This window comes from Myotis brandtii, unplaced genomic scaffold (genome assembly GCF_000412655.1).
Source record: "Myotis brandtii unplaced genomic scaffold, ASM41265v1 scaffold536, whole genome shotgun sequence".
Taxonomy (NCBI): Eukaryota; Metazoa; Chordata; class Mammalia; order Chiroptera; family Vespertilionidae; genus Myotis; species Myotis brandtii.
Genome location: NW_005369967.1, coordinates 2151788 through 2178122, shown reverse-complemented (window position 1 = coordinate 2178122; position 26335 = coordinate 2151788). Strand labels below are relative to the sequence as shown.

Below are 26335 nucleotides of genomic sequence, written 5' to 3'. Positions count from 1 at the left end.
ATGGTTATCCCATGTAAAACCTGAAGACAGTTTTTACAGTCAGGTCGAGGGTTTCAGAATGTAGGCTCTGGATCAAATGCCTGGATACAAATTCTTACTCTGCCACCTCTGAATTTAAGGCCTTAGACAAGTTACTTTATTTCTCTGTTCCTTGGTTTCTTCATCTGCAAAATGAGGTTCCAAATTGTTCGTATTCAATAGGGTTAATATGAAACTTCCAGATAACAGACAAAGCTTAGCGTAGTGCCTGGAGCGCTATAGTGCTCAATTATTATCTGCCATTATTGCTAGATTCTTTTTAAAGTGATCATAATTCCTACCCCTGATTATAGTACCCCAAAGTGAAGAGACATAAATCGCCACAAATGCTAGTTCACTGTGAACTTCTTTCCAATTCCATTAATACCTATTAACACTATCATCATCTTTAGTAGTTGCATAGAATACCACATGGAATGCACCATAATTGAACCAGATTCCTATAGCTCAACATTTGTTTACTGTCCTTTGCTATTATAAACAAAGGTATAATGAACATCCTTAAACACGCACCTTTGAACACTTGTTCAGTTCTGTTCCTTGGAGCAAAAAGTTATGCAAGTTTTCAAAAGAATTTGTAATTATTCTGCCAACTGGCTGCCCAGAAAGGTTACCAACTTCCATCTGTACCAGCACTGAAAGAGAGGATCTGTTTACTAACATTCTTAACAACATTACGAATACTATGTTTTAACACTAAAAAGTCTAAGACCAGGAAAGGTTAAATGACTTGCTCAATCTTAATGAAAATGTGTAATTATCAATAATAATCCCATTTTGTGGTTGAGAGAGCTGGAGCCCAGAAGTTTACTTAAAATAGCCAAAGTTCTCCCGATAATGCAAAGGAGGCAGAATATGATCAAACTGGAAATAAACTTCATCCTATTATTGGGCCTTGCAAGGCTCACCCTAGCAGGCAAAAGTTAATTTTTAAACAGAAATATACCGCTTTCTAGGAGACAAATTTAATTTTTCTTTCTTTTGACAGTGAGCTAATCCAAACAGAGCCCTTTTATCTTTGTGTAAAATTAAATAACCCTATACACCAAATGCCCTCTTCCCAGAGGAAAAATTTAAAAACCCGGAGCATTTGACAAGAAAGTCACAGATCTAGGCATCTGTTAAGATTTACTTCATTCACTCTCTCCTATTATCTTGCATTATTTTCTTCTTAACACTTATCACCATTTAAAATGTATTACTTCTTTGTTTGTAACAACCAAGTCCCATGAGGAGTGGGACTCAGTCTCCTTTACTGTCTTTCAGGACCTAGAACAGTTCTGGACACAAAACAAGTGAGTTTTAAATATTTACTGTCTGAATGAATCCTGCCAGATACTAACTATGTATTTCCCCACCTGTACAATCTCCAAGGCAGGCAGGCTTTCGCATTATATATTCACCCGATTTTCACTCCCTGCTTACAATACTGCAAAACAAACCAGCTTCCTAACGGAGAAGCGTAGCCTGGCACTCACCAGCCGAGTTCCCAGCCAATTCTATCCCAAGCAAACCTCCACTATTGGTTGAACTATGCCACATGCTCACACATGCTAATATACCAGGCTATCCCAGGAGATTCTGCCACTGTCAGCCCTTGTAAACATATGCACTGATTTTAAGTATTTGCTTGATTGGTTTGTCTCCAAAAAAAGCTCCCCAGGTGGATCAGTACTTAGATATAAGTTTTAAAGTCAAATACACAGTGGTTTCATTTAAAGATATAATGAATATGGTAGTTAGTGTACTACCCAACGTCCATTCCGTCCCAAATGACTGATCTGGTCCAATGTGGCCCAATATGCTATCCACCAGCCCCATACAGTTACTTACATTTAAATTAATTTTAAAAACTCATTTCCTCAGTTGCACTAGCCACATTTCAAGTGCTCAATAATTGCCAGGTGTGGCTAGTGCCTACTATATTAGACCGAACAGATACCAAACATTCCCATGACTCGAAAAGTTCTACTGGACAGTGTGGGATCTAGTCAAACATAGTAATCCTATTCTCCTGGCCCAAAACTGATTTTTAAATGGGCATGTAAGAGAATTTCGGCCAATAAAACAAACAAAAAAGTCTGTCAAATGGCTCTTGGAAAAGATTTCCTCATTCCTAAAAAAGTTACACAAGAGAAGGTCTCTCTTCTATCTTTGGAAACGTTGGTTTAGAAGGTGATGGAAATTCTGCAGCCACTTCGTGAGCATGAGGGGAGCCAGTCTAAGGGAAAAGCCTAACAACTAAAGATGGCAGAGCAGTGGCAGGAATAGGAATCCTTAATGAAATCACAAAGCTGCTTAACTGTTGTCAACTCTGTATGCTTATTTTGTGAAATAACAAAATTATAAATGTCCTTATTAAGTCATTTGTAGTTGAAGCTTTTGTAACTTATAGACAGATGCAACCTAATCATAGAGCTTTGTTTGTATTTTTTACTCTCTTATAAAAAGGTTCTAAGCAGTCAATGCACTACTAAAATCTACCAAGAACTCTCCACCTCAATGTAAGGTCCCAAAGTTTGGCTACAATAATGCTAAAGAATATTGTCTCTCACAGATCTAGGCACCTTAGTGTCTTTCTCCCTGTGTTACTCATTTCCATTTACCCTGTCACCCTTTCCTCCTTAATTTAATATTAAAATTAAAATGTAATATAAAAATATTTTGCATTTGCAAACAAGATTTCCATAGTGAAAGCTCTGCTTCTGATGAAGGCAATAAGAATTCCGGGTAGGATTAGAAAGGTCAGTGTTCTCAGAACTAGGAGTTTCCCCAAAGGTCACGGAGTTCAGCTCCTTCGTGTACAAGTGAGAAAACTGAGGCCCACAGAAATAAAGTAACTGTGGTAGACAGAACAAAGGCCTTCCAGAGATGACCATGTTCTACCCCCAGAATCTGTTAATATGGCAAAAGGGATTTTTTCAAATGTATTTAAATTGAGGATTTTAAGATGGGAAGATTATCTTAGATTGTCTAGGGGAGCCGAATGTAGTTATAAGGAACCTTAGAAGAGGGAGGGTAGAGAGTAGAAGACAGTAAAAGGAGGTGTAACAGCAGAACCAGAGGTTGGAGTGATGCCCTTTGAAGATGGAAGAAGGGACCATGAGCCCAGGAATGCAGGGCCTCTAGAGGCTGGAAAAGGCAAATAATTGATTTCTCCCCACAGTTTCCAGAAGGAATGCAGCCCTGCCAACACTTTGACTTTAAACTTCTTCCCTCCAGAACTAAATTTGTATTGTTTTATGCCACTCAATTTGTGGTAATTTGTTCTGGTAACAATAGGAAACTAATATACATAGTTGCCTTCCCCTAAGTTACCCAGCTTGTGTTGGTAATGCTAGAATTCAAATCTTCTGACTCTAGGCCCAGTGTTTCTCCTACCAAAACTTCTGTGTTACTTCCTTTTCCGTACTACTTTCTCAAAGATAGGAAAATCTCAGTTCAATGCCTTTATTGTGTTATAAGGAAGAGTAATTGATTAGCTACAATATGAAACCATGTAGTGGCTAACAGCACAGCCTCTGGTGGCAGATGGACTGGTTTTGAATCCTGACTCTACTGCCTATTAAGTGTATGGCTTTGGGCAGATAATCTGGCTATTCTACTCCTCAGTTCCACCATCTGTAAAATGGGGCTAATAATATTACCTAATAATATGATGATGACTTAATTAGTAAAGTATTTGTGAAGAAGATAAAACATGCCCAGTGCAGAGTAAGCAGTATGTAAGTGTTCTAATAAACTTCTTAAAATATGGCTGATCTATCTACAACCTATCATATGTGAACCGACTCACAACAAACAAAATATTAAAGACTATTGGGTAACAAAAGAAATTTAATTCAAAATTAAATCTGCGACTCAGACTGTTTAACTAATTTGTATTTTATTTTTTATGTTTTTAACTAACACAGTTTAGATCCTATTTTAGGCACATTTGTGTTTGGGCACATTGCATTTAAGCCACACTACAAATAAATCAGCCAATTTACAGATAGGAAAAATATCTCATTTATAACCTAAAACCAACATGGAATCACAGTTTTTATAAATAATACAAGAGCAGGATTTTAAAATCATGTACTATCCAAAAGGTATTTGATTAACTGGGTCATTTAAATGGCTGGGCCTCATTTAATAGAATAAGGTGAATTGTAGCCTTTGAGATATCATATTTGAAACTCTTCAATCAGGCTCAAGGTAACGTAAGTCTCTGCCAAAAACTTCCCTATTGGCAAGGAAGTAACTAAATATGAGGATGTTCCTCTTCATAACATATTCTCATGTGTATGCTTGTAAGTATTACTTGCCTAGCTTGGTTTTCATCTTAATGGAATGCAACCACTCCCAAAGCATTAAAACCATTCACTGAGATTTAGACAAACTGTATTTCAGATGAGTGAGAACAATTCTGCAAATAGAGATGGGGAATAAGAATCTTTAATTGAATCAGTGGAACACTGACATACAACTCAAGCCAAAAATAGTAAGAAATAAGAATGAAAATATAAGCTCCCTGAGGGCAGCACCTATGTTCTACCCTGCTCCTCATTACAGCCCTGAACTGGGCACAACCACGACACCTGGTAGGTGTGCAGTATTTGTGGAATGAACAAATGCACTAACAAAGGGAGAGGCCATAGGCTAAATGTGTACACACAAGGCACTGTCATGTTTGGGGTGTGTGGAGAGGGAAATATTAGTAATATGGGGTGTCTTCATTTGCAAAGTCAGTGGTACAAGTAGAATTACATGTCTTCTTTCCAGTCTGTAATGAAATCTTACTGAAACTCAAAATGAAACTACCTCCTTAAAGCAGCTAAATTTTCTTTTTCTTTATTAATTAAAAGACCACTGATGAGAAAAACAGGTGTTGGAATACATAGGCATCCCACTATACTTGAACACTGTATAGTGAATGATTTTATTCATCTTAAATGTAACCATGTCTAACCTGAAAAAGGATAAGATGGAGCAGGTCATCTGGCAATCTACAACTCTTTAGATCAATCACAATATGCAAAAGCTATTCCTTCATTACTTCAAATGGAATCAGCTTCATCAAAATTTAAAACGTGAGCCCTGAAAAAGACCCTGCCTGTTAAGAGGGCGAAAGATAACTTACAGCCTGGGAGAAAATACCTGCAAACCACATAGCCAACTAAGTAGGTCTATCTAGACTATGAAGAGAACTCTCAAAACTCAACATTTCAAAAACAAACATTCCATTTGGAAAATGAGCAAAAAGATATCCACAGACATTCCACCAAAGAAGATACACAGATGGCAAGTAAGCACATAAAAAGATGTTCAGTAACATTAGCCATTAGAAAAATGCAAATTAAAATCACAATGATATGTCACCTCATACCTATCAAAATGGCTAAAATAAAAATCAGTGACAGCACCAATGCTGAAGAGGATGCAAAGAAACTAGATGACTCACACATTGCTGGTGAGAACGTAAGATGGAATAGCCACTCTGGAAATAATTGGACAGTTCCCTTTAAAACTAAAAATGGATTTACTCCACAACCCAGGATTGTACTTTTAGGCACATATCCCAGAGAAACGAAAACTCATTTTCATTTAGAAACTTGTACATGAATGTTCCTAGCAGCTTTAGTCATAACGTCCGAGAGCTGGAAACTATCCAAATATCCTTAAAAGGGTGAATGGTTAAGCCAATGATGGTACATCCATATCACAGAATAATGTTCAGACATAAAAAGGAATGGATTTTATATCCATGCAACAACTTGAATGAACCTTAAGGAAATTATGCTGAGTGAAAAAGTCAATTCAAAAATGCATCGTTCATAATTCAATGTATATAACATTTGTGAAATAACATAATTATAGAGATGGAGAACAAATCAGTGGTTGCCAGAGGTTAGGGACTGGGGGATGATGTGGATGTGGCTACAGAGAATCTTGCGGTAATGGTACAGTTAAGTATTTTGATGATGTTGGTGGTTACATGTGATTAAACTGCAAAGAGTTACACACACACACACACACACAAATGAGTACATAATGCTGGTGAAAACTAAATAAGTTCTATGGGTTTTACCAGTGTCAGTTTCCTGGTTTTGATCTTGTACTAGAACCATGAAAGTTGTTACATTAAGGGAGGCTGGGTGAAGAGTACATAAGACCTCCCTGGACATTTCTTTGTACCTTCCTGTGAATCTATACTTGTTTCAATATTAAAAAGTTAATTTAAAAACAAACAAACCGATTATCTTTAAATAAATCATGCAGATTTAAGAGTGTTTTGTCCCTTCAAAGGTAATCTATGTGATTTTAAGTCCCTAGGTATCTTTACCTTTTTTTTTTTAATATGATGACTCCTCCTCCATTGGACATTCATTTTTAAATAATAAAATACTTTCCTCCATTTTCAAACTCAAAACAATAGTTGAATAAACATTCTTTGGCTTCCAACCAGGGTAATCCTTGAGTTAAAAACACACAGAAAAATACAATTTCAGACATAACCCCAAACCAGTATGTGCCTGCCTCACCTAGAAAGTGGGAATCTTTGTATCTCCAAGTTGGAAAGATCTCAGAAGTCTTCCGTTCAGATTCCCACCAACATAAGAATCTTCTAACATCTCTGACTGATCCAACCTTCATCTGAACACACAGTGACAGAGCACTGCACGCGGATGTTTTGCCTGCCCACCACATTCCCTCCTGACAGAAGCATCCCACTTCCTTCTGCGAGCTGCTTTTCTCAACTGTGGTTCTACCAGGAGCCAATGTTCCACATAGCCCGGTGCAGTGCAGAAAAGGCACTCGAACCAAACTGAGCATACCCCGCCGTGGCCTTGTTTGGGCTGCTTAAAGTTGAATAGCTGGTGACCAACTCTTTTCCCAAGATTTTTCTCGCTAAATGTGATAGTGAAAATTTCTCTACAATGATGTGAGATGTGAAACTCAGGCACTTTTTCACATGACGTACATGAGAGAGTGTGCAGAGAGAGAAAAGAGGCCAGTACTCAGAGAAACTGAGTTGCTCTTCTCCGTTAGGAAGCCAGTTTGTTTAGCAGTATTGTAAGCAGGGAAGGACTGTTCTGATGAATATATAATGCCTGCCTTAATATTGCTCAGAGATCTCAAGGCTTCAGTAAAAAGAGTTTGGGGGAGCTGGCTAAAGAAAAATCATTAGATATTTTGTTTGAATTTCTGATAACTTTTCCGTTTTACTTTTTTTTGTTTTTTAGAACCAAAGTATATTAATATGTAGCAGGCCATCTTATTATGTGGCATAGTAAAAAATAGCATAGAACCTCTTTTATTACAAAATTAGTAATAAAAATAACATTAATACTAAATTAGAGGCAGAACAATTACAGTTTTACTTTTAATGGTGGCTTTAATCTAGAATATGCTCTATAATGAGAAGTTTGAAGACCAAGTACCATTGTGAAGCAACAGAGAGGGGGGATGCCCAGGAGGGCTGCCCAGTCTGCTCTCCAACACTGGTTTTCATCTGGTGAATTTATTTTCATCCAGAATCTGAATCTCAGCTCATCAGTCTCAAACCCCAATCTGTTCAACACAGCAGGAGTGGGACCTTACATTAAGTAAGTTCACAGAGGCTGATGCACATGATCAGAACACGGATTTATTAACCTCTGGAGAGAAAGTCAATACTGCCTCAACCAGGAACACTTGAGTCAGCCAGACTAGCGTATTTGCTCCCTTGAATGCAGCCTCTCTGGGCCTGAGAGTGACCTCCAGGAGTTGAGAGCCGTCCCCAGGTGACAGTAAGAAAACAGGACTCGGTCCTACAGCTGCAAGGGGGTGAATCCTGCCAATAACAGACGTGGACCTGGAAGAAGACCCCGAGCTCCAGATGAGGATGTTGACAGACAACACCTTGATTTCAGCCTGAGCAGAGAACTCAGCCGTGCTGTCCCAGATCTGTAGCCTATGGATCTGTGAGCTAATAAATAGGGGTTGTTTTAAACTGTAAATCGGTTACAGCTTAATAATTTGTTACCCAGCAATAAAAAACCAATATACCTATAGACTAGTAATTCTCAGAATATGTATAGCCCCCCAACCAGCATCAGGGTCATCTAGGAACTGATAGAAATGCAAATTCTTGGGCCACAGGAATTTGGGGGTAGGGCTCAGCAATCTTATTTCAACAAGCCCTCCAGGTAATTCTGAAGCACAGTGAAGTTTGAGGACCACTACATGATGCTTAAGTAAGCACAGCACTCTTCGCCTTGTGACTCCACCTTATCTATGCTTCAACAGCTGACCGACATATTTTCTGACTGACACACCCTTGGGTATGTGGGCTGTGTTAATACTTGGTATTTAGTTTTGCAATGAAGTCTTTCTTTGCTTTGGGATTGAACTCTTCAAGACAATTGTGTAGCTATCCACTGTGACCCAGTACTTACTGATTCCCCCTTTAACTCCTCAGGAAAAACCTTTCCCTCATTAAATGAGAAGCACCTCACTATTGTTCCCCTGTGGTGCCTACTGTCTCTAATTAAAGAATAATGTAATGTATTTAAGTCTACATTTTAGCTGTGTGTTGCCACCTAAAGCTCTCAACGCATACAACTCTGATATCTTTCAGCAGTAGGTGTTGGCCTGGAAGTGAGCTTCTTGCTTCACTAAATAAAGAAAATCCATAAGGCACAGAATAAAAGGTCTTGAATGAGCTATCAAGAGACTTAGGTTCCAGTTTCAGCTCTCCCATGGACTAGCTGTGCAACCTTAAGCAAATCAGTTAACATCTCAGAGCCTCTGTGTCCTCAGATGCTGCCTGAGGTCTCCTGTTGTGTGCCCGCTCTCGTTCACCATAGTAAATGCCATTGCACGTGACTAAGTTAATACACTATCTCACAAGAAATGAAAAAAGACTAGAGCCCAGCCGGGGTAGCTCAGTGGTTGAGCACTGACCTGGGAACCAGGAGGTCATGGTTCAATTCCCGGTCAGGGCACATGCCCCGGTTGAGGGTTCAATTCCTAGGGTGGGGCATGCAGGAGGCAGCGGATCAATGATTCTCTCTCATCATTGATGTTTCTATCTCTCTCTCTCCCCCTTCTTTCCTCTCTCTGAAATCAATAAAAAACATATTTTTTAAAAAAAGACTAGTTACCTCTCCATCTCAAGGAAGTTATCTCTTGGAGTAAAGAGAGGTTAAATTCAGTGACAAACTACATGTTAACTTTTAAAGAGAGAGTTTGAGAGTTTAAATTTAGTGCCACTTTAAGAGTAAGGGACTAACTTATTAAGAGCTTTATATTTAATAGCAAGTTCATTTCATGTGAGAATAGAGATACAGAACAGATCTATAAACTCCCTATTCATAAAACCTACACTTCTGTCAGATTAGATCTGCAAATTACAGAAAATTTGATTGCTGGTAACGTTATTCTTGTGATCTAATTGATGTCTCCTCACATCACCTTTTCTGAAAGTCTATTTCTCTGGGTGAGAATCCAAGAGAGAGAGAGAGGTAAACAGATAGGATTAAGTTTCTAAATAATTGAAGCTTAATCTGCTAAAGGAAGAAATCTGGGAGCAACCAACACCAGACCCACGTTCTAACTTGTAAATACCAGCACCTTTGCAAGGAGCCAACATTTCTCTTTAAAGGCATGTGGTCCCAGCAATTCTTTCCAAACAGTAAAAAGAACTTTCACTCTAAAGTTAAGATAAAGAGTTTGTATAGATTTTTCTAAGTAGATCACATTCCATTTTATATTCATAGATATGTATTGATCATCTATACTTCCCAGGCATCATGTCAGCAACCTGGGGATAAGAGGCATGGTGCCCGCACTCAGGTGCTTACATTCCCAGGGGGACAGACTGATCAACAGACAATTCTATCAATAGATACAATGAGAACTCAAAAATCCAAGTCTAAATCAGGTTACAGAGGAAAAATATCATAAGCATCAAATCTATTTAACCTTCTAAGAGATGGTACATTACCACCTCTGGGCTTTAGAGTTAAAAGCAACATATTCTTCCTGTCATGATGATATGAACATAATGAAGCAGAATACTTCTTTGGTACTTATAGCTTTTCAGGGATAAAACCCACTATGGCATGTATATGTATTATAATGTGCACTTGTTATGTATGCCTTATTATTATGCGTCAAGCTAACTTTGGAAAATGGGCCCCTACCTTTTCCATGTGTATAACTCAAGGTCACTGTATACTGAATAAGTCCAACATTCATTCAATAGAAATTTAATGAGTACTCTCTGTGTCCCAGCACTATGCTAGGCCCTGGGGAAATACACATGGAGGGCATAGCCGTGTCCCCATGAAATTTACAGTCTAATAGAAGAAACAGCTATGCAAACAAATTGTTGGAATACTGTGTGAATAGTGCTTTAAGAGCACATAATCCTAGCAGAGACCCAGGAGTGAACAGACCTCTTAGTGGAGGAAACCAGGTGGGTTGGGGCGGGTGCTTGATCCATGACTCCATTCAGGGGGCTGGGGGCAGCAATAGAGGGGATACAAAAATTAGACAAAATCTCCACTCTGATTCAAATGGTAGATGGGGGAAAAAAAGAAAAATATAATTCAAGGCAGATTGAGATATGAGATAAGTGCTTTTAAGGAAGTGGAAAATGCTTTGGAAAAGCAGGGCAGGGCAGGTCTGCTTTCTTTTCACAGGGGCACTGAAGAGGGCTTCATAAAGGAGGTGGTATTGGAGGTGGCTCATTGGCTTCTTTCTGGAAGGTTCTATTTATACAGCAGACGTCAATGATTTCAGTTCTGAAGAGGTGCTTTTAGACTTTCCCTCACTGACTTTAAAGTCTTTACAGAGAAACTGCAATAAGCAAATATATTTTCTGTAGAAAGAATCCGCCCAAACACCTTGACATTCTCGTTCCACATATTTCACACATGGTATCTTTTATGTCTGGGAAAGTAGACCAGGAAATGGTTCAAATACCCAAGGGCCTCAAAACATATACATTGGAAAGTATACCTAATTTCCAAAAAAGGTCGAATTGCAGAAGAATTCATTTTGATTGGAAAACAAGCTGTTCGCTTCTGAGTCCGGCACAGATGCTGCCGTTTGGGATGAAGGAAGTGAAAAGCGCCTCTGCTCTCCAGCCCAGCAGCAGTCTCATCCCAACCGGCAGTGTCTCAACATAAAACACATCGTGGAGGCGAGAGAGTATGGTTTTATGTAATTGTTCAAAGGAGTTAGGCCACTTCTCACTGCTGCTTCTAATCTTGGCTGACAGTGATTTAGGACTAGAGGACTTGAATATAGAATAATCCATAAAGAAGGAAGTTATGCAACCGCTGCATGAGCGATGTGTTTTGGCATACACAAGAAATACATGACTCCCCCCGAAAAATAATATAAACAATAGAACCAACATCATGAAAGTGATCAGAAGATTAGGCCACACACACTGAAAGCTAAGGATGAGAATTTAAACACTGATTTTAAAAACCGATTTTTTGTTACTATGTGAAAAAAACACACACATTATTATCAGTTCAAAGAAACTGAATGGCTATAAGACACAGATGTATATAATTCAGTCTCCACTTCAGTACGATTACTACAGCTGCATTGTTCATGTCAGATCTAGCACGAGAAGCCACGGGAAAAGGTTGAGCTCACGCTCCCAACCACATAAATACTGACTGTCGTTATGCAGATTGGGGGACGAGACATCTTGCTTTGACTTCATCAGTATCATTTCAGAAACTACGTTATAGACACCATTTTTATGTGATACTATGGGACCTTATTTTATTTATTACACTTCTAAATGTCACCATGAGAATGCGCTTTGACGGAGCTACAGTTCTAAGAACAGAGCCTACCATCAAATTTCATGGCAGATGGCATGACATTGCAGACCAACTGTCTGATTACCCAAAAAGAGATTTACCTTTAAAACATACATCTCTTAAACACCTACATGGCTACAATATCTCCAGCCATGGGACAATGATGTCTTTTCCCAGGCATATCCAATCCTCTTGGCAATCAAACTGACCAAAGTCAAATTGCACAGATTATCCCCACAATCCTGGGTGTGGACATGGTTAACCACAGCGCTCTGCCCCTGCTCACACTGAAGCTCAGCCCACATGCACTGAAACTGGTATTCATGAAGCCGCAATTCTCAGAGTGATCAATCCGAGTTCCCATTTAGAGGAGCACGGGACAGAGAACTACCCAGCCAGCTCCTTAAAAACGGCTGCATGTGCTTTTTCCATTGCATCTTTCTTCCAGCGCTCATGGAAACAGGCACTGCGCAGCCCCTTGACGAGCCAGCCGAGCCCGGCATCTGGCAACCATGACTGGTCTCTGGCATCTGAGAAGAACATCAACTGAAGAAAATGAGAGGATAAAAAAAGAAGTGGACACAGACAATTCGTTTCTCACCCCCTTAAATTCTGCAGTTCCACTTGCTTAACTCTAAATTAATTTTGTTTTGAATGCCATATAAGTGAATGCTAGCACCCTCTCCAATTTTCAGACCACTTTGCCATGTGACCAGTAGGGGCTCAGAAATGTTACTGCTGGCGTTGAGAGCTCCCTAAAGTCGACGACTCGCTGATGTAATATTTTAAATAAGGACACATTTCTCACCCAGTATGACATTATGTGGGAAAATTTAGCTTTGTCACCTGTTTGTCATGAGACCTTGAGAAAGTTACCTAATCTCTTTCAACTGTACTGTTATCTCATCATTAAAATGACAGTAAGAAAACCTGTCTTTTTATTATTATTCACTTGTGAGGCATATTTACTCTTCAAAACAGTTTGCAAACTCAGAAACATCAAGGAGCTAGTTCACTGTTTTACCTTAGGAAAGACTGTCTTATATAGCCTCAAAGATGGTCACATGAATATATAGGTGCAAATCACACCATCTTGTATACAAAAGTCCTTTTTGTCTAGTTAGAATGATGAAACTGCCCACAGTCTCATTAATCTGCCACTCTCTGCATAAGAAAGGTATCAACAGGATTGCTCCTTCATTAGGAATACAAAGGCTTGAGGTCAAAATTGAATGAAACTGCTTACTCAGAGTTACCCAGTAGGTCAGCAGTAGGGATGAAAAAGTATGGCTTGACTTGCACTACAGGATAGGATTGAATTTACATTCCTTCCTTCTATTTAAGGACAGTTCCAAAATGATGGCTCCAATCTTCATACGTGCTTATCACAAAATTAGTCACCATTACAAAATTAAGTTTTGTAATGGGGGGAGAAATCCACCTCTAAACATCTATTTGCTAGATGATTTGAATAGCACATCTTAGATCTCTGACCTGTGGACCACTAGTTAGAGTCCAAAGGAGCTCATGCATTGCTTTTTAATGAGAGCCTCACACACACACCTCTTTTCCCTGATCCATCCACAGCCATGGCTGAGAAGGGTGTCACCATTGAGGGTGTCACCCTTTGGGAGTCTCAGCTATAAGTAGAGGTCTCTCCTTTACCTTCTTATCTTGCTTGAGCCCCAGCTCTGTGTCCTGTTCCCCCAGCTACAAGTATGTCATGTGCCCAGTAGAAACCAGGCTCTAGTTCACCAAGGATGTGCAGCTGCTCTCAGGGGAAAATCCTCGAGTTTTTTCCTTCTGAGAAATGTTGTTTCTGGCCTATAGTTAGTTTTCTTATTTTATCTCCAACTGAACCATGCTTTAAAAAGAGAGATTTTATATTTTAACCAGAATTTTTAGGTGTAATTCTAACATATTGTTGTAATTCTAACATATTGTTAGAATTAGAACTCTAATAACCATTTCGTTAAAAATGGTATCATGTAAAAATTGATGTGGTTGAATGTGTTATAAGAAAGTTAGTGTCTCTGAATTCATGACATTATCTCTTTACCTCATGGAAGTTATACTTATCTCTTTAGTATTACAAATTAGAACACTTTTTATTATTATCTCATAGATTAATAACACTAGCTATAACTTATTATTACTATATACCAGGCATTTTACATATATTATCTTTAATCATTATAGTAACTTTTCAACTATGACTTATTATGCGCCTTATTTTATTTTTAAATAATGTTTTATTTTTCAATGACAGCTCATGGACAATACTATATTAGTTTCAAGTGTACAACCCAGTGATTAGTCATTATATAACTTAATAAGTGATTACCCCAATAAATCTGGTACCTATCTGACACCATTCATGGTTATTACAATATTATTGACTATATTCCCTATGTTACACTTTACATCCCTGCAATCATCCTGTAACTAACAATTTATATTTCTTAATCCCTTCACTTTTTCCATCCATCTCCCATACCCCTTCCCATCTGGCAACCTTCAAGTTCTCTGTATCTATGAGTCCGTTTCTGGTCTGCTAATTCATTTGTTTATTAGAATCCACATATACGTGAAATCATATGGCATTTGTCTTTCTCTGTCACTCAGCACAATGCCACCTAGGTCCATCCAGTTGTTGCAGATGGCAAGATTTCATTCTTTATTTATGGCTGAGTCATATATCATTCCATGTATGCACCACCTCCTCTTTATCCTTTCATCTACTGATGGATATGTAGGTTACTTCCATATCTTGGCATTGTAAATAATGCCGTAATGAACATATGGATGTATATATCTTCTCGATTTAGTGTTTTGGGTTTCTTCTGATAAATACCCAGAAGTGGAATTGCTGGGTCCTTCACTGTCTCTGAAACAAAGGAACAGTGGCCTTTGCCTTTGTTTTAAAAGTCTATTTTGTCTGGTATAAGAATTGCTATCCCAGTTTTTTGTGTTTTTGTTTTCATTTTCATGAAATATCTTTTTCCATCTCTTTACTTTCAGTCTGTGTGTATCTTTTGATCTAAAGTGAGTCTTTTGTAGACAGTATATGTAAGGGTCTTGTTTTGTTATCCATTCAGCCATCATGTCTTTTGATTGGAGCATTTAATCCATTTGCCTTTAAAGTAATTGTTCATAGATATGTATTTGCTGTTGTTTTATTATTCATATTTTTTATCTTCAGATTTTTTTACTTTAAATAATTTTTTTCACAATGAGTGGCTTTTGTTTTGGGGGGCTCTTTACTAATCTTAGAGAGAGGAAGGGAGGGAGAGAGAGAAACATTGATGTGAGAGAAAAATATTGATCAGTTGCCTCCTGTACAATTACAGTTGACATCTACACTAATAAAAGAGAAACATGTAAATTGGTCATCACTCCACTATGCCAACCAGCCAATCAGGATGAGTATGCAAATTAACCCAACAAAGATGGCGGGTGATTTGCATATGCAGGCACGGAGCGAAGACTGAAGATGACTGAAGACTGAAGACTGAAGAGGCTTGGCTTCTCCGCTGCGACCAGACCAAAGACCTGGGTCCCGGGTGCCGGAGGAAAACCGGTGCCAGCAGCCAGGGGAAGGAAGGCCTATTGCATGAATCTCTTCGTGCAACGGTCCTCTAGTATAATATATTAGTTTCAGGTGATCAGACATTATATAACTAAGTCATCATTCCAATATCCATCTGACACCATACATTGTTATTACAATACTAGAGGCCCGGTGCATGAATTTTTACGCTGGTGGGGTCCAGCTGGCCTGCCCCTGATGGGGGCCACTGGGGATGGGCTGGCTGGGGTGGGAGGGCTGACCAGGGGGTGGGGCCAGCCAGGGCAAGGGGCCACAGGTGGTTTGCCAGCTGGTCCCACCCCCATTGGGGTGGGTGGGTCCGCTGTGGGGGCGAGGCCAACCAGGGCAAGGGGCCACAGGCATTCCAGTTGTTCTGCCGTTTTGTCTATTTGCATATTACCCTTTTATTATATAGGATTATTGACTATATTCCCTATGCTGAACTTTATGTCCTCATGACTATTCTGTAACTACAAATTTTGTACTTCTTAATCTCTTCACCTTTTTCATCCATCCTCCACACCCTCTCCCAACTGGCAACCATCCAAATGTTCTCTGTATCTATGAGTCTGTTTCTTTCCTCTTGTTTATCTATTTTGTTTTTTAGATTCCACATACAAGTGAAATAATTCTAGGCTCTTTTCTAAGCATGTTATTAGTTCTAACGGCTCTAACACTTCCAAAAGCCCTATGAGGCAATCATATTATATATATCATACAGGCATATAGGTCTTGCCAAAGATTTTGGATGGCATCCTAAGAACAATGGGAAGCCACTGAAAGAGTTAAACAGAAACATGATGTGATCAGATCTGTATTTTGAGAAGATAACACCGCCTATATGAGGGTACAAGAGCAGATGTGGGTCAACCAATTAGGAAGCTATTAGAGTAGTCCCAGTGATTATCAGAAAGATTAGAGCTGCTAAGTTAAGAAAATGGATCATTATTAAGAAATTAAAATTGGGGAGAGCTACAAAGAGGTACTGAATAGAGGGAGAATACATATAAAGAGGTATTTTAGATGAATTGGTGAGGGGAGGGGAATTATAGCTAAAGAGACCAGTTAGAAAACAATTGCAATAGATAAGGCATGAGGGAGTGAAAATCTGAATTAAGGTGATGGCAGAAGAAGTGGAAAGAAGGGCAGAGATGCTGAGCATCATGAAAAAAATCCAGAGAGCTTGATATACACCTGGCTTGTTGCCTTCATAGACCGGGAGCTCCTTTGTGCCCAAGCATATCTTACTTTTCTTTTTATTGCAGCAATCAGCACAAATTTGGCACATGGTAGGCTCACAATTCACATATGTGAGAGAAAGGATTGACAAGACAGGGACAGAGATGTTTTTGGAATGACATTCAGATTCTACGGCTCTTCTTTTTTAGGTGGTGGTGGTAGGGGGTACTTCTTTTAAATGTTCTCATTGGGAACTGTCACAGATCAGAAGAGACTAAGAAGACATGACAACTAAATGTAGTGTGGTAGCCGGGACCATGTCCAGAAGTGGAAAAGGGATATTAGTGGGGAAAACTGGAGAAATTAAATAATGTCTATAAATTAACAAATAGTATTTTATTGATGCTAGTTTCCTGATTTTGATACCTGCACTCGGCTTAAGTTAGATGTTAACATTAGGGGAAGGTGGGTGAAGGATATACTTTTATAACTTTTTTGTAAGTCTAAATTATTTCAAAATAAAAAAAGTTAATATTTTTATAAGGTCAATAATCTATCTGGGTAACAAATTTCTTTGCAGGGGAAGGGTTGATTAAGAAAACATGGTGTGACTTTAAGTAAATAGAAGACTGTTTTCTTTTAAAGTTCATAAATGCCTTCTAAAGGCAATTCAAAAGGACAAGTTCTAAAAATACTTTTTTTGCAGTGACAGCATTGTTGGATTAGTGTAGAGTGGCTATGTGGAAGAATAGCACTCATTTAAACAGTGTACCTGAAGGTATATTTATTTTAAAAAATCACTCTTCATTACCTTATGGTCACACCTCAGAGTGTTAAAGCAGTTTCTGTGCACTCAGTAAGCAAACGAGAAGTTAATTGAATGCAATAATTTACCATGTTTCCTGCTTTCTAATGCAAGAGTCTGGGTGATTTTTTAATCTCTTCTGTTATGGAAGATTTTCTCGTTTTACCTTTTTGAGGGAATAAGCAAACGTATTACTCTCTGTCATAAATTTGCTATTTTGGGGGGAGAAAAGGAAAGTAAAAAGAACACAGAGTGACTGAGAGAGAGCTGCCTACAGGCAGCGTGTAGTCAACAAGCTCATACCTCTGTTGGTCTCACAGTGTATTCTACCAAGATCAATACTAAGCATCCACTGGACATATTCACCAATCTGCTGAGCATCACAGCTACAACATTTTATTGAGAATGTTTAATCCAGAATCTTATCCATCAGATAATAACCTCAGATATCCTTTTACTGGGATTTGCATTGGAAGGCCTTTGTACTACATAACGAAAAAGTAAAAGAAAATATATAAAATAATGTAAATATAGATAAACAATTACCCAAATAGGCGCTATGCCCAAGTCTAAACAAAATGGAAGCACACAGATTTCGGAAGATGGTGGCATAGGTAAACGCCTGTACTTGCCGCCTCCCGTGACCACAACAAATTTTTAACTAAAAAACAGAACAATCATCATCCAGAACCGCTGGAAAGCTGGCTGAATGGAAGACCTACAACTACAGAAGTAAAGAAGAAAGCACACTGAGACCAGTAGGAGGTGTGGAGGCACAGAACTGGCTGGTCTGGCACCCGCTTTTTTAATCAGGAGGGAGATCATCTCTGCAGAGGCCGCCTGGAGGAGCAAGGGGTCCAAGTCCCACACCAGACCCCCAGTCCAGGGTCCCAGAGCTGAGAAAAGAAGTCCCTTCAGGGCAGTAAGAACAAAAGGCTATAAAAACCAGTGCAGATTGGGGCTTAGTTATACAGAGGCTGCTGGAGACCAAGGTGTTCCTTTAAAAGGCCGGCACCATGAACTATAGTTACCGGGTCCTGCTTCCTCTGAGCTTCAGCACCAGGGCGAGGCTCTGGGGAACACAGACACATATGAGGAGGAACTGGATTGTCTGGCATCAGGGCAGGAACTCGGGGGTGGCTTTCTCCTAGACCAACATGCTTACAGAGATCATTGTTCCTAGGCTGGGACCTCCTGGGTCTCAGGGCTGACTGGCAGCCATTTTTGTTTGCTCCACCCTGGTGATTCCCTAAGGCCCCGCCTCCTCCAATTTACAACCCCACCCAACCTGTGTGTAGTGGCTTTTGCATATGAATGCCTTTTCCTTAATCAGGCTAAAATCTCTTAAACAAGCTGCAACTGGGTGAGGGAGCCCCAAACCTATCAGTAAAAGGCTCAAGACCCAGTACCAGCACCAGCTTGCCTTGCTTCACAGCTGGGCCTCATCTGGGCACTTCCAAACCTGATACAAAGAGGAAGAATCTCCAGATCTCTCTGTAGCTCCTGCTGGGTGGCCTCAGGCAGTGGCTGACTTTTCACCTCCCTGGAAAACCAAGGGCCAGTGTACCCAGTGGTCAGTGTCAGACTATACCAGATTACAACTCTACACATCGATAAGTGACACACTCAAGGGGCAGACTCAGTGAGCATGAAAGCCCCAATGAAGCAAGTCCTGCTCCATAGGGTTGTCTCCTGAACAGCAGCTTTCCCAATGTAGTCACAGCTGGTCCTCACAGCCAACTTGCCTGGAGGTCAGTTCCTCCCAGTGACACCAACAACAATCAAGTCTCAACTACAAGACTGTGCTCACAGCCCACAAAGGGGTGCACCTAGAGCATATGGGCCCTATAGGACATATACTACACAAGGCCACTCTACCAACTCAAGGAGACATACCAGCTCTACCCAATTCATAGAAACAAACACAGGGAAGCAGCCAAAATGCAGAGACATGGAGGCATGTCGCAAATAAAAGAAATGGGAGAGAGCAGGGGCTGTGTTTTATCACCAGCTCCTCTTCCATCGCCGTGGCGATATTTTATCAGCCTTTGAAATGTGGGCCCCGTGATGGATATGCGAGTGACTCCTAACTGCAGCCCTGCAAGCTCAGCCCTGCAATCATGTGGTTATGAAATAGTACCCAGCCTGAAGCCAGAAGGGAAAACGCACCCTTTGCTCTAACCTACTCACAGCACTCGGTCAGAGAGCCGAACCTGAACCTTCGAGGGGGCGTGGAAAGACCGGAGAGCCGAATGCAAATGAGAATTCCATGTGGTGGGTTCTCCTCTGAGAGTTTTTTTTCTCCTTCTTCTTTTTCCTCTCGACTGCTCGCCCCAGACCACGCCACCTGTTTTTTTCTCCAAATGTTTCCACGGCCGAAGGTCTCTGCCTCGGAGATTTGAGGCACTTGCTTGCTGTTGACCCACATGTGGTCCCGCAGGGAAGGGGAAAGGATGGAGGGAGAGGGATGGGCAGAGGGACCTTCTGGGCTTTTGGTTAACAACAGCTGGGCCCGCCCCGCAAAGCTCTCATGTAGAATCAAGGGTCAGATAAAGAGCTTCACAGACAAGGAAAAGCTCAAGGAGTTCACCACCACCAAACCAGGGTTACATGAAATGCTGAAGGGTATTCTTTAAGAGGAAGAAGAAGCGATAAAAACATATGAACAATAAAATGGCAACAGATGCATATCTAACAACAATCGAGTCTAAAAATCAAAATAAACGAACAAGACATCTAAGGAACAAAACAAACTGGTGAATAAAACAGAATCAGAGGCATGGGGCAGACTGACGAATCTCAGAGGGAAGATCTTAGCTGTGGACACAGTCAGTAGGTGGTGAAGGCCTGGGGTGGGGCGGGAACCGGGTGGAGGGGGGCAATGAGGGGGAAAAAAGAGGGACTTCTGTAATAATCTCAACAATAAAGATTACACACACACACACATACACCAAAAACGGAAGTACTTTATTTCTTTATTTCCCTAATGAAGCAACATGGCATACAATATAGGACCACGCCTTAGAATCAATGTCTTAATTTATTTTCCTTTCAGCCACTTAATTTGCCTATATTTTGCCCGTCTTGCTTATAAAACAGATGTAATAACATTGTTACCTTCCAGGGGACTTATGTAAATTAATGAATATGGCTATAAAACATTTTGCACACATGAAGTGTTACATAAATACTTACTAATTCCTTGAATGTGCTCATTATATTGCCTACTTTGAACCTTAATATTTGCTTATAACTCTACACTTCAGATTTCCCCAAGGAAGAAATTCCAACTTTACTTGCCTGTGGTTTTATAGACACTTCTTTATATAAGCAAATTCCAATTCAACAGGACGCAGAACCAGGAACAAACACAACTAACCGAAAACCAAGCGGTATTCACAAATGCTTGCAGCCTGTGCATGTTCTAAATGCACCTTAGTAACAGTTAAGCACATTCACTCAGCATTTCTAGTTAGGGTCTGTACCAGCCATGAATGACTTACAGAGTTAGGTACAAAAAAATTAGAGGCTCACAATATAATCTCATGACTCTCAAATTCTCTGCTTAAATAGACCAGTCATTTGTTATGCATTGCAAAATTTTTATTCCAGCTCTCATTACAGTATCATTTATAATAGGTACAACATTGATTAATCTGAGTTACAAATAATATCTTTCCTCCGAGAAAACTAAAAGCAGCTAATGCAATTTCTGGTGAGATTTAATAAAATCAGTAAACCAACTGAGTATATTTTAAACGTGAGTGTGCTATTCTACCCACAAGAATCTATAAAAGATTTTCCAGGCAAAAATCTTATGACAGTGCAAAGAAATTTAAGACAGCCAATCTTAAAAGCATATCCTTGTAATTTAGGGGAAATAGTGCCTCATTAATTATATAAGGTAAATATTCTTTCTATGTAGTGAGTTTATTGAATTTGTAAAGAAGAAAGCAATAATGACATGCCACTAAACAAGCACTATATTCTTCATACCATTTCACTGCAGTCTCACTTCCTGAGTGTTAATTGCATTGGCTTCAAACGCATCTGGCAGGTATTGCCTTGAGTAACCAAAGAGACCATCTCCTGGCGATGGGGAGCCCGGGGAGCTGCCACCACTGTTCCCTCTGAATACAGCTCAACAGAACCAGCTGGGACACAGCTGCAGCCCAGCTGTCAGCTTTGATTTCCTATGGCTGCACTAAAACCAATCACTCCAGCTTGATCACGTGATAATGAAATCTGAATGACTATGGCTAAGACTCACAACAATAAAAATTTTCAATTCACCAAGAATTCAGAAAGACTATCTGCATAAAGAATTATGTTTGTGGCTGTGTCATCACATATCCTTATGTACATTTTGTCACCTCATTTGAGGTCAGATAGACAAAGGGGCTGATTATATTTTTGTAAAGGGAATAAATATATTGTCCAGATAAAGAAGAAAAATATATTATTAAGGCCTTTTATTGACATAAATGCCATTAAGAGCAAGTAATCATATCAACACTCAGAAAAATACTTTCTCGCCAGAACTCACCAGACCATAAGCTCCCAAGAGCAGGGAACGCAGCTTACCCATTTTCCTGACATCAGTCCTTCCACAGTGCCTAGCATACAAACAGGGACTCAATAAATGCTTTCTGAATGAATGAGAAAAGTTATACAATAGTTAAGTCTCAAACTAGGTGACTCTGGGACAAGTCTGATGATATGAAACTTCATGTGCTGCAGAAACAGTAAGTAGAATATTCCTAATTTACAGACTGTCTCTTCCAACCATCCTCTCACAGAATGCGCGCTCGAGAACTTCCTAATTATTCAGAGGAATATTTTTAGTATCTACACTGGATCGTAACCAGAAGGAAAAGGAAGTGAACATCATTTTAATGATGGGGAACCTTGCGGATGCCTCTGAACGGGCGTTGGCCCGTTTACTTTGTGGAATGTAGGAGCTGTGATCAGTGGGAGTCTATTCATATACAGCAGGTCCTGGAACGTTTAGTTCAACGTCTCCTGGAGACCTGGTCCAAGTGCCCCAGGAGCGGTGACCCGATATACACTGTGCTAAGGGAGGACTGTTGATGGTCACACTATGATGGCGTGATTCCTTAATCTCAGCCAAGGAAGAAGCTGTATTTTGAATGAGAAGAAATAAAGAAGATACTGAGGGGATAAGCAAGCGAGATCTCGAAGGAAGGCAGTTGAGATTGGGCCTCAATGAATTATGGAAGACCATTGTTAAAAAGGGTCAAAATGTAAATACTGAATGTAAGCAGGGCCTCCAGAGACTAAGGCTGTGTGAGTGCACTGTTATACGAGGATTCCTAACTCTGAATGCTAACTGAATTTCCTGTATGAGGTTATGCTGTGCATAGGTTATGCTTCAATAGTAAACCCTTTTGGGGTTTTAAAAAAATTCCTTTAGCCCTGGCTGGTTTTCTCAATGGTTAGAGCGTCAGCCCACAGATCAAAGGGTCCCAGATCTAATTCCCGGTCAAGGACAGGTACCTGGGTTTCAGGTTCAATCCCCAGCCCTGGTCGGGAGGCAACCAATTGATGTGTCTCCAATTGATGTGTCTCTCACATCGATGTCTCTCTCTCTCTCTCTCTCTCTCTCTCTTTCTCTCTCTCCCCCCCCCAACTCCTCCCTCCCTTCCACTCTCTCTAAAAATTCAATGGAAAAAATATCCTCAGGTGAGGATTAACAAAACAAAACAACAACAAAATTCCTTTAAAGGCAGTTCCATGTGTAACACTGTACGGCTGAAATCCTACTATGAGCTACCATCTAGCAGGAAGGTGGGAAGGTCAGCATAGCAGAGCTTTAGGGTAAGATATAAGAGCACATGCCCAAACAATGAGCAATGAGGTCCTGTGGGGTGGGGAGGAGCATCACACGGTAACACACCTTGAGTGCCTGGAAAGTACAAGCAGTCACAAATCAAGGCTTAACATTGTGATCCGTATCACTACAGGTGACCATCTGCTTTGAGTCTGTTTTGAGGTGCAACTGCTCCCCTCTTGCTGGTAGCCATTTCAGGGGAACCTGGTGGCACCTCTGGCAACCTTTAGTATTTTGACAGGAACAAAAAGGTCTGGGTAAAGGAAGTGGTTTGGTTTGCAATTAAGCCAAAACCAAAGTACTTAAAAAAGGCATTGTGGTGGGATTGTGCTGTGTTTACCTCTAAGAAAAGAAAGAACTGCCACACATTTGATATATGCAAAGAGGCCTTGAAAGCAGACACCCACTCGCCAAGAGCAAATAATAATTTCAGGTAGATGAACTGAAGAGACAGGCAACAGCACAACCGCAGGAGAGCTTTGGTGCATGTAAATTTGCTTGCTTTTTAAGCCACTGATATCCTGTTTCTGAAAATGTGTTCCCAGCCTCTATTCTCCTCTAATAGAACCCAATCAGTTTCTGACGGCTCTTTCCCAAACAGCTGTCTTTCATTTAATTTCATTTAGTGTGCAAACCGTTTCATGTTGCACGCACAAGCACACTGTGAAGAATTCATTTTCTCTAGTTTCCTGGCGACGATAAAAGAATTTAATAATGAAAAAAAAGTTGAACTTTGGCCTGAGATGTTGCCGTCCTGCTGGAACGGTGAATTATACGAGTGGAAGTGATCCAAAGGTTATTTGGTCCACCCCCTGCCATGCAAAAAGAGCCTAAACAGACCCTTTCATGTAATGATCTGACTTGTCCTTTTAAAATCTTGTAAGAAAAATTCTACATTCTCACTAAATAAATTTGGTCCAGACCTTGATAATTTGAAAAATGAACTTCCCTGGGGATAAATGCAGGGGTGGGGGAAGGAGATAGAACTCACGAATTGGAACAAGTCAGAACATAGAATTAAAAACATGTATGATCCTAGTATGTACATAGAGGAGAGTATCAGGAAAGACTTTTGTAAAGGAGGCTATATTCTTGAAGGAGTTTAAAAGCCATGGATTCAAATTCTACCAATGCTATTCTAAGATATATTTTTCTTATCTCCAAAATGGGTATTAACATTTATTGAGCTCTTACTATATTTCAGGCACTATTCTAAGTGTTTTACATGTATTAACTTAGAGAAATGCTTATATTATAGAGCTGTATAGATAAATAAAAGATTGTACCTAACAGGCAACAGCACAATCCTTATCTATAATAATAAAAGGGTTATATGCTAATTAGACTGGATGTCATTCCGAACGTCCTTCCTGATAAAGTCGGTGCCGGAGGGAAGCCAGCCCACGTCCCGGGTGCCTGCAGGCAGCCCGAGGAAAGCCAGCTCGGGTCCTGGGTGCCTGCAGGCAGCAGAGGAGGAAAGCAACCCGTGTCCCAGGTGCCAGAGGGAAGCCAGTGCCAGCAGCCAGGGGAAGGAATGCCTACTCTTGCATGAATTTTCATGCTTTGGACCTCTAGTCCTATGTAATAAAAGAGTAATATGCAAATCGACCGAATAGTAGAACGACCACCAGGGGCAGTCGTTCAACGTAGGAGCTGCCCCCAGCCCGCAGGCCCCAATTGCCTGCCAGCTAACCTCTCAGTTCCTTCCCCCAGCCGGCAGGCTCTGATCTCCTGATGGCGAACAGGGAACCGGGGTGAGTGGCAGCAGATGCAGGCAGTACCAGGCCAAGGCCCCCATCCCACCAGTCGCCCCACACACAGAGGGCAACTGGCGGCAGGGGGAGGAGCCGGCTGGCAGCCGGGAAAGATGGCCCTGATTGTAGGCCAGGCGTAGGGACCGTACCTGTGCACAAATTTTGTGCGCCGGGCCTCTAGTGTTCAATAAATGGTAATAATTATTATTCCTACTTTTGCTCATGAAAACCTTACTTGACTATCAATAAGACTTTGGCACCCAAAGACCTAAAAACAGGAAACTAAAATCAGTTATGCTGCTTTGTTTCCTTCCCACTTCCTTTCCATCTAACGTAGGAAACGATCTTGAGGTAAACATGAAAAAGGAGGAAATTCCATTTTGTACTTTCACCTAAGTAAGGTGGTAAGAAGAGAGGACTGTGGAATAGTGTGTATACCTTCTGACTTCTTTCAGCACAGTTAAGAATCTCCTCATCCTCCACTTCTTTTTTCAAGCCCCTGATGCTCGTACCTCTCTCAGTTTCTAAAGTGGTTCTCCTCAACCTTCTGGTCCTTTAAATACAGTTCCTCATGTTGTGACCCAACCATAAAATTTCTCAACCTTCTGGCTCTTTAAATACAGTTCCTCATGTTGTGACCCAACCATAAAATTATTTTCGTTGCTACTTCATAACTGTAATGTTGCTACTGTTATGAATCGTAATGTAAATATCTGATATGCAGGATAGTCTTAGGCGACCTCTATAAAAGGGTCGTTCGACCGCCAAAGTGGTCGTGACCCACAGGTTGAGAACCGCTGTTCTAACCCATCTCAAATGCCAAAGGGTGCCTCAAAGAACAGGCCAGCTGTCCCTTGTACACCCCTCTGCCCTTAAACTTCCACCTTCCACAGAAGACACACTAAACTTACTTCTTCCATTTCTTAGTAGCTCCTGAACGTAACAGTCCTTGGGAACAGCAGGCATCTAGTTATGAACTTCAGCAAAATCTGGTGTTAAAGACTCTCATACTTCAGGCTCAGCATCTCTCCAGGTTATAAAACCAGACTTCTATGTATAGTTTAAACACAACGTGAACCCAAGGGTGAATGCAAAGCTGCTTGTCCAAAGGATTTTTCCCTATTTTGGGAAGAAATATTGAGTGTAAAGTAGAAAAGAATGAGTTGCTTCAGGTTGAATATGTACAACATCTATCTCAGATAATAGGGAAAAATTAATGAGAAAACAAAATTAAACTTCCAAAGGAAATTAATTTTAAAAAATTTAAAGCACAGCCCTAGCTGGTTTGACTCAGTGGATAGA

General features: G+C 40.3%; 1 protein-coding gene and 1 long non-coding RNA gene across 3 annotated transcripts in view; both read right to left on the bottom strand.

Moving 5' to 3' along the window:
• On the bottom strand, window positions 1-26147 carry LOC106728108. 2 transcript variants are annotated; one of them, XR_001364358.1, is made up of 4 exons: window positions 25945-26147; window positions 22013-22077; window positions 553-674; window positions 1-164 (listed from the first exon to the last, which is right to left on the bottom strand). It is a non-coding gene; the product is annotated as an uncharacterized LOC106728108 (long non-coding RNA). The 2 variants fall into 2 exon arrangements; XR_001364359.1 differs by having other exon boundaries at window positions 22013-22044.
• RAD51B (RAD51 paralog B) overlaps window positions 1-26335 on the bottom strand; it is a 539221-nt gene that overhangs the window by 333179 nt on the left and 179707 nt on the right. The gene's annotated exons all lie outside the window — the stretch shown is intronic.